At 44.2% G+C, this 13,352-nt stretch overlaps 1 protein-coding gene and 1 long non-coding RNA gene across 2 annotated transcripts in view; one reads left to right on the top strand and one right to left on the bottom strand.

Moving 5' to 3' along the window:
- Arhgap44 (Rho GTPase activating protein 44) overlaps window positions 1–13,352 on the top strand; it is a 171,161-nt gene that overhangs the window by 29,287 nt on the left and 128,522 nt on the right. The gene's annotated exons all lie outside the window — the stretch shown is intronic.
- On the bottom strand, window positions 6,819–12,688 carry LOC131917220 (uncharacterized). The gene is made up of 3 exons (XR_009380637.1): window positions 12,485–12,688; window positions 10,402–10,555; window positions 6,819–7,077 (listed from the first exon to the last, which is right to left on the bottom strand). It is a non-coding gene; the product is annotated as an uncharacterized LOC131917220 (long non-coding RNA).

The following is a 13,352-nucleotide window of genomic DNA, read 5'->3' as shown; positions in this document are numbered from 1 at the left end:
GGATGGGCCTCCTGGATTATTCTGGAACCACTCCCTGGGTACTTTCCTTCTTGCCCTTGGCATCAGTAACGGTTCTATGCAGGTGACTCACACACTTGCTGCTCATCAGCCCCGTCAGAGCTGCAGATGGGCTGTGCAAACAGAGAGAAGAGTTTGCATTTTGAGCCAAGGAGCAAATCTGGTTGTGCTGGCATTTTCTGCTGTGTGCCAAATCAACGGCAGAAAGGAGGGGGTGAACCAGGGCACCTGTGAGGATGCTGCCAGGCTTTGCAGAGCCACTGGAACTTAGCCGGTGCCCGCTATGTCTCTAGATACATGTTCAAAGGTATCCCAAACTCACCACATGCAGGACCTAGTTCATGGTCTTCTGCCAAGACTTCCTCATCCTGTGTTTGCCATCACCAGAGGTCTGGTTGGATGAGTCCCAGTTCTTGATGACACTTTTTTCCCTTATGGTTGGCCATAATACACACTGGCTCTGTTCCTCTCTACTTCTAGCATAATAGCCAGCCCAGGTTGCCTTCAGAATGTAAACCTGAGGACATGCCCAATGAATTCCATTGTTTCTGTTGCTGATTCTTTTTCCTCCTCCTCCCCCTACCCCTCCTCCCCCTTCTCTTCCTTTTCTTGTCCTCCTCTTAATGTAGCCCAGGGTATCCTCAAACTAGCTCTATAGCTGAGAATGGCTTTGAACGTCCTATCCTTCTACCTCTGCCTTCCTAGTGCTAAGGTTATAGACACTCACCGCTATAACCATCTCCTGCAGTGGGGATGGAACCCAGGGTTTCTTGCATGATAGGCAGGTACTCTACCAACTAAGCTACATCCCCAGCCCTGAAATATCTTAATGTAGGGGTCCCTTTGTATGTGGGGGTGCATTCCAAGCTGTCAGTGACTTCCTTATGCCACTAATAGTGCTGAACCCTACATATGTTTTAAATGTACATATATACCCATGATAAAGCTTGATTTATAAATTAGAAACAATTGCAAATAACTTTTATTGTTATAATAAATAGAACAATTATAGCAATATAAGGTATTTTCACTGTTTACTAAAGACAGCTCTTTACAGCTTATCCTTTGTGAACCTAAATCACCAGCCTTTCTATTCTTGTACTTGGGACTCCCATTATGTAAAATAAGGGTTTCTTGGGAGCTTGAGAGAATCCAAATGTATACTCACTTGCAGGACTATTTGTATTTGTGTACGTATGTGGAGGTATATGTATGTGTTCATAAGAGTATGTATGTATTTTTGTGCATGCGAGCATGGAAACCAGAAGCACAAATCAAACATCTTCCAACAATTGCTTTTCATCTTTTTTTTTTCTTGGCAGCCAGTATCTGTCATTGAACATAGAACTTACTGACTGGCTAGGCTGGATCCCACCTGTCACACCTAATCCCAGCACCATGGTTACAGAAACACGCTGGTGTGCCTGGCTTATGAGTGGGTTCACAGGGTTCTGACTCAAGAGGTACTTTTGCAAACTGAGCCATCTCCCCAGCCCCCCGATTTTATTTTGTGATGACTTGAGGGACTGTATGAGGATTCGACAAAGAAACTCCTCTCTCTCTCTCTCTCTCTCTCTCTCTCTCTCTCTCTCTCTCTGTGTGTGTGTGTGTGTGTGTGTGTGTGTGTGTGTGTGTGTGTGTCTGGGCTGATGGGCTATGAGTAGTCACTCTTGTGATGGTGCAGTTGATGAGTTTGGCATTTGCAGGGCTGGTGCTGAGCTGCAGACTCGGGATGTTGCTGTTGCAGTATTGTGTCAGAAGGTTTACTTTCAAGGACGGCAGGTTTTTGAGACCTCTATTGAGTGGATGAGGGCTAGCCACATCCTGAATGGTAATCTGATTTATTAAAATCCACCGATTTAAATATTTATCACATCTAAAACAAACAGTTTGTAGCAGGATCTAGATTGGTAGTAACCCCAAACTGGATTCTAGGGGGTCTTAGTTAAGGTTTCTGTTGCTGTGGTGAAACACCATGACCAAAAAGCAAGTTGGGGAGGATAGGGTTTATTTGGCTTACACGTCCATATTGCTGTTCATTATAGAAGGAAGTCAGGACAGGTTCTCAAACAGGGCAGGATCCCAGAAGTAGGAGCTGATGGAGTGGTGCTGCTTACTAGCTTGCTTCCCATAGCTTGATCAGCTTGCTTTCTTACAGAACCCCAGGACCACCAGCCCAGGGATAGTACCACCTACCATGGGCTGGGCCCTTCCCCATTGATCACTAATTGAGAAAATGCCCTACAGCTGGATCTCATGGAAGCATTTCCTCAACTGATGCTCCTTCCTCTCTGGTGACTCTAGCTTGTGTCAAGTTGACACACAAAACCAGCCAGTACAAGGAATTGTCACAGCTGCCATGGTTCCTGCGTCTCCAGCACCCACCCGGCACATGGCATGTGGAAGGTACTCAGTAGACACTTGATATGGGCTTGTGAATGTCAGATCTCTGATTTCCAGCCACTGTTAGCAACAATCTGGGTAACGTTTTTCATTGCTACAGACAGCGTTCTTTGGAATAGTTGTTTGTGTTTATCCAAAATACCCTGTAAATAAATATCTTCATGATTCAAGAGACATCTCTAATTTTTGATATTTTGCTTTTTATGCATGTTTGGTCCAGGGAGGCCGCCGGACTCAGTGTGTCCCGTACAAAAGCCTCTCATCCTCTTGGTTTGCCTGATTTACTCTTCTCTGCTCTTCCTCTCAGTTTTCTCCATTGGTGTTTTCTTGGGTGTAGCACTAGAGCCAACATGGGATTGGAAACGTGACTTTACGTAAGGAGATGACTGAATTTTTATTCCCCAGTACTGAGTTTCCCTGGCCATTTTGGCTATAGCATCTTAGTGTGTTAATTTTCTCCCTCTGAAATCAAACTTTTCATCCTGGCCCTGTCTCCAGAGTGTTCTATTTCTGTCATTGGTGCCAGACACCGAGGCAAGAATGCTGGGAGCCAGCCTTGGCTTTCCCACCCGCGCTCTTCCCGTTGCCTTGTGATTTCAAGATGCTCCCGGGTCTTCCTTACAGTCCTTCAGTCGATCCTCTTGCTCCTTCATTTCTTCCAGCACACTCCACAAGGCTCACACCACAATAACAGACTAATTATCAGTAGCCTTGACCTGTCCCGTCCCAACTGTGGTCAACAATCATGGATGGTTCTTCATGTGCTCTCTCCAGTCCCTTCTTCTTGACTCTCACATCTTGGACCTTGGGGCTTCTCTGCACACCAGGTTCACATCCAGAGTGGATTTCCTTCTTCCTGTGCTTTCAGTACAGAGGGCTAAATTTCCTTTATAAGGAATGCAATTACTTTGAGTCTTTCTAATACATTTTTTCTTATTTATTTAATTTTCTTTCCCCTTTTTTTCAGTAGAAAGTGGGAATGTGTTTGCTTTTGCCTTTTGCCTTTGGATGTCTTTTATATATCCCACCGCTTTTCAGGTCTCTCTATCCATAATACAATGCTAACATGTGGTTCAGGGTTTCTGGTTGCTCTTTCTCTGTTAATTCATGCTATTATCTGTGTTTATCACAGTTGTATGTTTTTATGGTTATGCTTTCATAGATGCTATATTGTTATGCTGTATCTATAATTTTGTGCTGCTGTTATTATCAGTAACCTTGGTGAAGTTTCTTACCAGTTTTCATAGTTACATCTCTGTTGAATTTAAAAAATAATGTATGGACCCATATAGCCTTCTTGATATTTGGCCTTTTTTCCCTACAAAAATTCCAATTTGAGATAGTTCTACCTAATAGATGTCTGCAAATGTTGATACTTTTTTCTCTTCTCTTATAGTCTTTATTTTTTCATTCTATAGATTTGCTAGAATGTCCAGAACATGTTATGTTTTTTTGTTGTTGTTCTTGTTGTTGTTTTTGTTTTTGTTTTTTTTTTTTAAAAACCTGGCAGTAAGTACCTGCAATTTTACTGTTAGCTGTACTATTTGTGTTAGGGTTTTGATTCATGCAGGAATAATTTGTAAAGCTTAAGAAATTCACCTCACATATCTGGCAAGAGAAGGAGGGTTCCAGAACTGGTGGGGACACAGTCCACCAGCTGGGCTCTTCAACTCACTGACTGAGGTTCCTGGAAGGGCTGTCCCAGGGTGACTGAGCAGTCACCAGGATGGGTGCCAGGTTCTGCTGCTGCAAGCTGGGACTCCGACCTGAGCTGGGCTGTGGGCACTGCAGCTCTGCGCTTCTGTGGGTGGGGAGCCAGGAGCTGTGCCAAGGGGATAGGAAGGTGGGATTGCTTGGGATATTGGTGAAGGGAGCAGAAAACTGCCCTCCGTGTCAGGTTGAAATTGCCAAATAAAATACTAAGACTGTACTGTAAAAAAAAGAAAAAAAAAAAAAAAAAGAAAAGAAAGAAATTCACCTCAATTTACATTGAGATACTTTCTCTTTTTTTTCCTACTTAGAATAGATATAGAATTGTATTAAGTGCTTTTCTGTATCCATTGAGATAATTGTATAGATTTTCTTTCTCTTTTTTGTCAATGAAATAGCTGAAATTAGTAGGTTGTTTCCATGTTGAATCATCCACTCATCACTGGTATAAACATAATTATCCTATATTTAAAGATTTACACTTGGGTTTGTCTAGTTTACTTTGGCTTTCTGTTTATTTTTTTTATTTTGTACTTCCATTTCATATGCAACTTTATTTTCTTATATTCATAATGATGTTGGCCTATAGCTTTATTTTATCATCCTCATGTGGGTTAGGAATCAATTTTACAAAGTTTAGTGCCATTAAATGTTAGGGCAGCTTTCATTTCTTTTTTTTTTTTTTTAACAAATGGTCTATAGGCATTATTATTATTTGTTCTGTTGCAATGCAGGACTTGGCTGGAGACCACTGCGCCCTGTAGGTGAGATTCCCTAACCCTCCAGCTTGACTGCATCCCTGTCAGATTTTTACTCTTCGCTCATCAAGCTACCCATCTTTCTATTCCTCTTCCAGAGTGCTCCTCTTGATCTTCATACAGCGACTCCCATTCCTCTGCTTTTCTAAGCGTGCTCTTCACGGCCCATGGTGCATCCGGAACAGCTCTGCCAACCCTTTCTGAAGCTCTAGCCTCCTGCTCCTGTTCTGCTCTTGGTTTCCTATGCCATTCATTGTCAGTTTAACTTCTTAGACCCTTAGCACAAGTTACATCGCGTGGTTCTTACTCCTCCACATTCAAGAGCCCATTCTCCTCCTCCACCTGAGATGGAGGGCTCATCTGTAGATCCCAGCTTCTCTGACACACACTAGCTGATAGTTGTCAACTGTTTATATCACACGCCTGCTTGGTCCATTGGCCTTTCAGAATTCTGTAAAGAACCACACCCATGCCTACCTTGTGGTATCTGTACCATTGATTCCCTTGCCTTGGAATGTTCTTTGGCATCATACTATTTATCTTTTTTGTTTTTACTTCCTTCTCTGCAATAACTCTGGGATCTCTTTCTTTCTCCATGTGGCTCCCTTTAACTGGAGTATTTGAACTTGTCTCACTGCTTCACGCCCAGGACGCAATTCCATGCTCTGCCTTATTCGCATGCTGCTTGGTATTCCTGACTCTACAGATAGATGAAGTTTATTTTCTTTTCCACTTCACTATAGTGAGACATTTTCAGAGGTGGAGATTTTTGCTTGCTTTGCTCACTGATGTTTTTTGGTGCCAAAATGAATACATTGCCTGTACTCAATAAATATTAGTATAAATCAATAAAATCAAACATACAGGGCTTCCATTAAGAACTTGTCTTGTGCTGGGCAGTGGTGGTGCACACCTTTAATCCTAGCCCTTGGAAACAGAAGCAGACAGATCTCTGAGTTTGAGGTCAGCCTGGTCTACAGAGTGAGTTCCAGTACAGCCAAGGCTACACAGAGAAACCCTGTACTGAAAAAAACCAAAACAAAACGAAACCAAAACAATAACAAAAAAGATTTGTCTTGTTACAAAGCCAGTATTATAAAATTCAGCTACTTTCCCATGTCACAATAATGAACTTGCCAAAAAAGAAATCAGGAAAAACAACAACAAAATCTTCTATGTACTGTAACTTTAAGAAACAAAGCAAACAAATAAAAACTAGGCATAAGTGTAATGGAAGAGCTGAAGGACCTCTGTCTTAGGTTTTTCATTGCCGTAAAGAGACACCATGACCATGGCAACTCTTATAAAGAGAACATTTCATTGGGGTGGCTCCCTTACAGTTTCAGAGGTTCAGTTCATTATCATCATGACGTAGAGCATGGTGGCATGCAGGCAGACATGGTGCTGGAGCTGAGTCCTACATCTTGTAGGCAACAGGAACTCAACTGAAAGTAACACTGAGGGAAGCTTGAGCACAAGAGACCTCAAAGCCCACCCCCAGTGACACACTGTCTCCAATAAGGCCACATCTCCTAATAATGCCACTCTTGGGGAGCATTTTCTTTCAAGCTACCACAATTTCTATGATGGAAACTTTCAAAGGCCAAGGAAAGAAATGGAAGAAGACACTAAATGTAGAAAGACCTCCCATGCTCACTGACTGGCAGAATTAATGTGAAAATGGCTGTATTACCAAAGTGATACAGATTCAGTACAATGTCATCGAAACTACAATGACATCATCACAGAACTAGAATAAAAAAAATTTATATGGAAGCACCAAAGACCCAAATGGCAAAAGCAATCCTGATCAGAGAGAATGCAGTTGTTGGCACTGTTACCATAACTGATTTAAAACTGTACTGCAGAGCCATGGGAACAAAACCAGCATGGTGCGGGCAACAGAACAGGAGAGGATCAAGAAGCAAATTCATACTACCATTTAATTTTTGACAAAGGTGTCCAGTGTTCATTGGAGAAAATAGTACTAAGAAATCTGGATAGCTGCATGTCAAAGATTGATACCATATCCCAGTCTCCCATGGTGACCTTGATGTAAGATCTGCAACAGGACAACATCAAAAAGCAAAACTTGAAGCTGCAGGCACAGGCAGGGATGTTCTGAACAGGAGTCCAGTAGCTTGGGATGTCAACAGACGGGACTGCATGAAGTTCAAAAGCTTCTCCACTGCAAAGGAAATATTGGGCAGACCAAAGAGAGAACTTAAAAGTCAGACGCCCAGAGTCTGACTAATCTGTTGAGTAAATGGACAAATGAGCTGAATAGGCACTTTTCAGGAAAATGTGCAAAAGCTAATCAATATGTGAAAAGTACATTTAACATTCTCAGCTGTCAAGAAAATGCAAATCAAAACATTAAGATTCTGTCTCCACTTCATCAGAATGGCTGTCATTAAGAAAACAAATGATAATAAATGCTTGTGAGGATGTGGATAAAGAGGAACCCTTGTTACTGGTGTTGGATTTAAACTGCTGTAGCTGCTGTGAAAACCAGTGTGGAGGTTTCTCAGAAAACTAAAACAACTACCATATGATCCAAGCATTGCTCCTAGGTATATAGCAAAAAGATTCTAAATCAGTACACCGTGGTACTTGACTATCTATGTTTATTGAGTTACTGACAGATGAATGGATAAAGAAAATGTAGTGTATATACAATGGAGTTTTATTCAGCTATGAAGAAGAAGAAGAAAAAAATTAGGTCATTTGCAGGAAAATGAATGTAACTGGAGGTTACCATGTTAAGTGAAATAAGCCAGTTTCAAGAAAGACAAATATCACATTTGCTCTTGTATGCAGAATCTAGATTTAAATACATGTGCATATATTTACACGAACATAGAAGTGGGATGATGAGGGAGGAAGAAGGGACCTCATGTGAAGAGGTGGGTGGGGACAAGAGAGAAAAATGGGATGGAAAGACATTTTCACAGCTCATACATACACACAGAGAGAGACAGAGACAGACAGACAGACAGACACACACACACACACACACACACACACAGAGAGAGAGAGAGAGAAAGAGAGAGAGAGAGAGAGAGAGAGAGAGAGAGAGAGAGAGAATCATTTGCGGAAGAAGGGACCAGCAAGAGGTGGGGAGAAGAGTAGTGAGGAGGCATGAATACGAGCAAGGCACAATGATATGTGCTTTAAAATGTCATAATGAAATCCCTTATTTTGTACACTGATTAAAAAATGAAAGTAGAAGGGGTGGGTATTTGGGGGAGACCAGTCGAAAGAGAGAGAGGGGGGTGGGTAAATATTATTATAGTCTATTGCATACATGTCTGAAAGCATCATAATGGAAGTCACTATTTTGTGTAAATATTTTAATGAGTAAACCAAAACAGCCTTCCTTGTCTTGCAATTTTGGCTTCTTACCTCTGTGTGGCAGTGTAGTTACTCTCTCTCCCTAGGTACTGAAGGGCTGTTCTTGCCATCTTTCCAAACCTTGTTTATCCAGATCCTTTTCTCTGCTAGAAAGGAGGTATGCATCTCTTCCTCTGACTGCTAAATTCTCCCGGGCCAGGGAATCTGTTTTCTCTCTTTCAGTGTTCTACAGAGAAAACCTTAGTAATGGTGATCGATGGGGCTCAAGCCAAGAGGGGTACATGCCTGTCTTCCTGCGTTCTTCAGAGTTCTTGAGATTTTGTCTCCAGCCCTATCCCATTTACAGTAAGAGGATAGAGAGAGAGGATTGATTGATCAGATTTCCACATCCCCACTTTTCACACCGATTTAAATGCACGGTCTCATGACTCAGGGTTTGTGTCATCGTTGGACACGTCTCCAGGGCTGTGTTGACTTTCCTTTACACTGTTGATGTGATGACTCAGGAAGGTGTGGCGAGATGAGCTTCCAGGCCCCACAGCATGGGACCTGGGGTGAGTCACTTTATCCCAGGCGGCTTAAGTCACTCACTTTACAAGGAGAGGGTGAGGTCGGGAGCCACGGAAGACTCTTCGCCAGCACTGAAAACAAAATTCCCTGAAATGTGCCATTATTGCTTTTCTTTTGATAGGGAGCTATTCCAGACAGCTCTCATCTGGTGTTTTGCTTAATTTACACACAATGATTAATTTACACACAAGCTTAGCCTGTATCCCTTGGCAACACTTAGCAACTGCCTGCTTTCAGAAAGTAGTCAGTTGGATGGTTTAAAGAGACATTGTCCTAAATTGGGCATGGTGATGCTTGCTTGTTATCCTAGTACTCTGGAGGTAAAGAATGAGGATCAGGAATTCAAGGCTAGCCTCAGCTATGTATTGGGTTTGAGGCCAGCGTGGGTTATATGAGACTCTTATCACAAAACGAAAACAACACAGAACAAAAAGCAGAGAAAGAGAGACAGAGACAGACAGACACATTCACACACACACACACACACACACACACACACACACACACACACACACACCACATACAACATATACATACACCCAAATCATGGAATAAAGCTATGTAGATAAGGTTGGCCTCATCTGGGGTATGTATCACCTTCTGAATTTAAAGAAATTTTCCCTAGAAATGTATTTCACTTTTAGAGGAAAAGGCCAGCCTTGCAAGGTCTGGTTTCCAATGGAACATGTGATCTGTGATTTTTTTTTTTTTTTTTAAACTTGGAACCAAAGTCATTCAAGACTCCAACCGTGGACAACTGGAATGATCCTTACATTCTCCTGATGCTTTGGTTTTACAACCATAGAGGATACAGCGTTCCTTTCTTGTCCTGCCCCTAGGTTTTCCTTAGCTGAATGGTTTTTATATGAGAGTCAAGAAACGGCTGGAGGTTAGTTTCTTGAGAAAGCATGTATTGAATGTTAAGTGTGTTCCAGAACATGGTCTAACTTCATGTGGTTCCTACAGTCACATGGTGGTGCCTACCTGTAAACCCAGCACATCAGAAGGACTGCGTGTTTAAGGTCTGCTTTGTATGTTCCAGCCGCATACTCGGACTCTATCCCAGGCACAAAACAAAGAAAACTCCCAGATACACAAACCGCGAATTCATGCGTGTGCCTAACATCGGGAGTTTAGCAGTGTTTCCTAAGGGGGTGACTCTTTTTCAGAAAATGCCTTGTAGTCACAGAGCTGGTCAGCGGCAGTCCGGCCTTCAGAACCTGGGCAGCCAGAATCCAGAGTCTGTGCTGTGCACAGTCCCTTCCATTTCATCCAAGAGAGCTGGAGCTGTGGACTACTGGAAGTAATAAGCTAAAGGCTACCAGAAGTGGCCCAATGGTCCATCACTTGTACTGTGAACAAGACTCTGAGTTTAACCCACAACATCACCAGCATAAATTTAAGAAAGAAAGAAAAAAAAAAGTTGGTCCTAGTTAAATGTAAGGGCAGCATCTAATTCCATCAGTGGGGAGAACTAGGTCCCCTGTGACAGGAACCTGCTTAATCCTGTAGGAGATGGCTGGACTTTTCTAAGGGAGACAAGGAGTTTGGAGTGGGCAGGCAGGGGCCTAGGAAAGTGGAAACTCACAAAGGGCTGGTTGGTGATGAGCCCAGTAGCCTCTGCAGCTGGCAGTAGGAGAAGTTAAGTCTCTGCCTCCGACAGGGTCAGATAGAGGCTTCCTTCTTCCTGAGGGTGATACTCAGAGATGGCTTGTCAGGTCCTTGGAAACGATGCTCCTGAGCTGTAGGAGATACAGATCCATCAGAAGGACAGAGAGGAGAGGCGTCACAGCTACAAGCCTATGTTAGTGGCCCCGGACCTTGTCCAGTAGGGCTAAAGGGACAGTTCATTCTTCAGTAGACTTGACCTTTCTCAGGCAGCACTGTCGGGTGGGGCAGAGTCACCTCCCCATGCTAATGTTCCTTGCATCCAATGAATAGGGAGGAAGAGGTTTGACTGTGGTTCTTAAGAGGCCACGAGACTGAGGTTGAGGTGATCTTGAGGAGAGCTCAGAATAGCCTAACTAGAGCCACCCTCTTGTTTGTAAAGCTGAAGTCTGTGAGCATCATTCCTGATTACTCACAGTTGGCATCTTGAATAAACTGATTGTAAGTCATGAAAACCGCAAGGTTTCCTTGCTCAGCTGTAAGCTGACCAGTTCCCTCCCTGACAACGTGCTGTTTCATTCTTGCTAAGTCCTGTGCTTCCCATGCTTGAGTTTAGTATGTCATGGGGCTGTCGTCTGGCTCCCTATTGCAGGCCCAGGCTACCGCCTAGTCATGGCAAGCTTCCCTCCCAGACACAGCAGCTGCAAGGGACATGGGCCAGGGAAGGAAGGAAGCAGAAAGGATGGTGCCGAGTGCCCTGGAGAGTTCTACAGTCGGTGCAGGGCCACAGTCCTTAAGCCACTTTCCCGGCTGCGAGCATTGAGCGTTGTATCCATTCCCAAACTCACATCAGCCTTCCTGCCTCAGCCTGTCGGTGCCTTTATGTTTGGTTGTGTGTTTCCTACATTGGGGGTGTTGCCCTGCACAGTCCTGGTCAGCCTGGATGCTTTGCATTTGATATTTCTGTGATACCTACTGGTCCCCTTGGGTCTCCACCTGGCCCTGCTTATCCTCTGAATTGTCATCTTTGTCAGGACCCTCTGTACTAGATGTCAGGAGCTCCTGCTCTGTCCCCATCCCTCTGCTGCTCTTCTTGCTCCAACTACTTCAGCCATGGAGTCTTGGGTTGATCTCTCCTTGCAGCCTCTGCCATGTACCCAACTCAGACTTCTTGCTATGCTAAAGGTTTAGGTACCTAAACAGCAGGTACCTAATGGGATTAATCCATGAAGTCTATTTAATAAGCAAAGGAATTTATTTGAGGGTTAACTCACAACCACGTGAGATTTATCATAGGGTCTGGGAAAGTTGAGCTATGTCCCATGCCTACTTGCCTGGTCCAAGATCTCAGCATCCCAAACCACAGGTAGAGAAGAGAGCGAGTGTATGTGCATCCCAGGTCTTAAGGGTCCCTCAGCAGCCTTGTCCCAGGGTCATGTACCTCAAGGTCATAGGCAGGTGTAACAGCCACCTGCTACCTCACTAGGGGTGGTGCTTCAGGGCATTGCTCAAACAGCCACCCACTACAGGTACCCCTTAACCATAGGATACAGCCACGTGGGGAAAGTTGTATTTTCCCTAAACATAAATATCACTGATACATTTTAAACTTAGAAATTACATAGCTAACAACTAGTAAGGGAATGGTTTTAATATCCTGCGACAAGTCAGTGAGGATGTTACGTGGTCTTTATTAAAATACTATAGAACTGTATTCACCTTTTTCTTTGTGGTGCTGTAAAGTGATAGATACGGTGCCTAGGAGATGAGATGAAGTAGGTATTCACTGAGCTGGGTAAAGGGCACCAGCTTCACCATGGGGCATGGGGCAGGTGTTAAGCACTGCTCAGATCTATTTTGCAAAGACACTATTATTGTTCATGATAATGTCTTTTAGTTTCCATTGTAAGCTCTGCTTCTGATAGTCCCTTTCCTTTGATGTTAGCAAAGGTGTTGAAGATGGGGCCACATCAAACCCTCATTAGCAGTTGCTGGGCCTCTCCCTCATTAGTCTGGCTGCCTTGAGCCAAAGGGCTATTACTCTGACACACAGATGGACTAACCTTGGGAAAGCAACTGCCTTCCAGAACGTTCTTCCAGACGCTCTGAGCCGTCTACGCTGAGGTCATAGTTGATCACCTTGGCCCTGATGGCACAGCCCCACAAAGAACTGTAGGAACCAGATTGCTTGGGTGAGCAGTGGATGGCTGCAACAGTCCCTACCTTGTCCAGAGGGGAAACTTCCTGGGTGACCTAGCAGAGAGACTGCTAGGACCAGTGCTAAGAGACAAGGCTGTGATTGGTCCACCTGCATCGCTGTGATTGGTCTAGAATAAACAGCTGTGATTGGCTCCAGCACTCACTTTCAGGCTATGGAAGGCTGCTCAGGCGTCAGCTGGGAGACACCCTTTTCTATTGCTCTCGCTGGCTCTGCTTGCAGCATGGGGTCCAGTAAAAGGCTTCCCCCAGTGCTTCTTCTCTGCCCGTCGTCAGAAGAGCAGGCAGAGCTGGTAACACGATGAAAGAAGTGGCAGAGACAGCCCAGAGCTTACAGCAGCCGTGCAGAAAATAGCCACATGGCCGGACAGGCTGGCAAAGCCACACTGAAAGTATGCAGGCAGCCTTGGCAGCTGAAGGCGTTAGTGGTGGTGGTGGTGATCTCAGGAGCAAATCTGGTGATGGCTGACATCGCTCGCCTGAGTGATTCTGGCTCTATCAGCAGCAGGTGCCAGATGCCTGGCTCTCGTGCCTCATGGGGCACCCTTATGGAGGTGGAGGTGGGCGCCCCAAGTAGTTGTGGGTAGTGGCCAAGTTGTGGGAGGAGTTCGGCTGCCAGCTCTATGACAGACAGCTGTGCTGTTGAAGAGTGACCAAAGCAGAAAGAGGGGGCGTGGCTGAAAGAGAGTGAGAGAGAAACGGACTGACCAAAGG

The sequence above is a fragment of the Peromyscus eremicus genome, chromosome 8a (genome assembly GCF_949786415.1).
Source record: "Peromyscus eremicus chromosome 8a, PerEre_H2_v1, whole genome shotgun sequence".
Taxonomy (NCBI): domain Eukaryota; kingdom Metazoa; phylum Chordata; class Mammalia; order Rodentia; family Cricetidae; genus Peromyscus; species Peromyscus eremicus.
The sequence above is the reverse complement of the archived record's forward strand: the minus strand, read 5'-3'. Positions and strand labels throughout refer to the sequence as shown.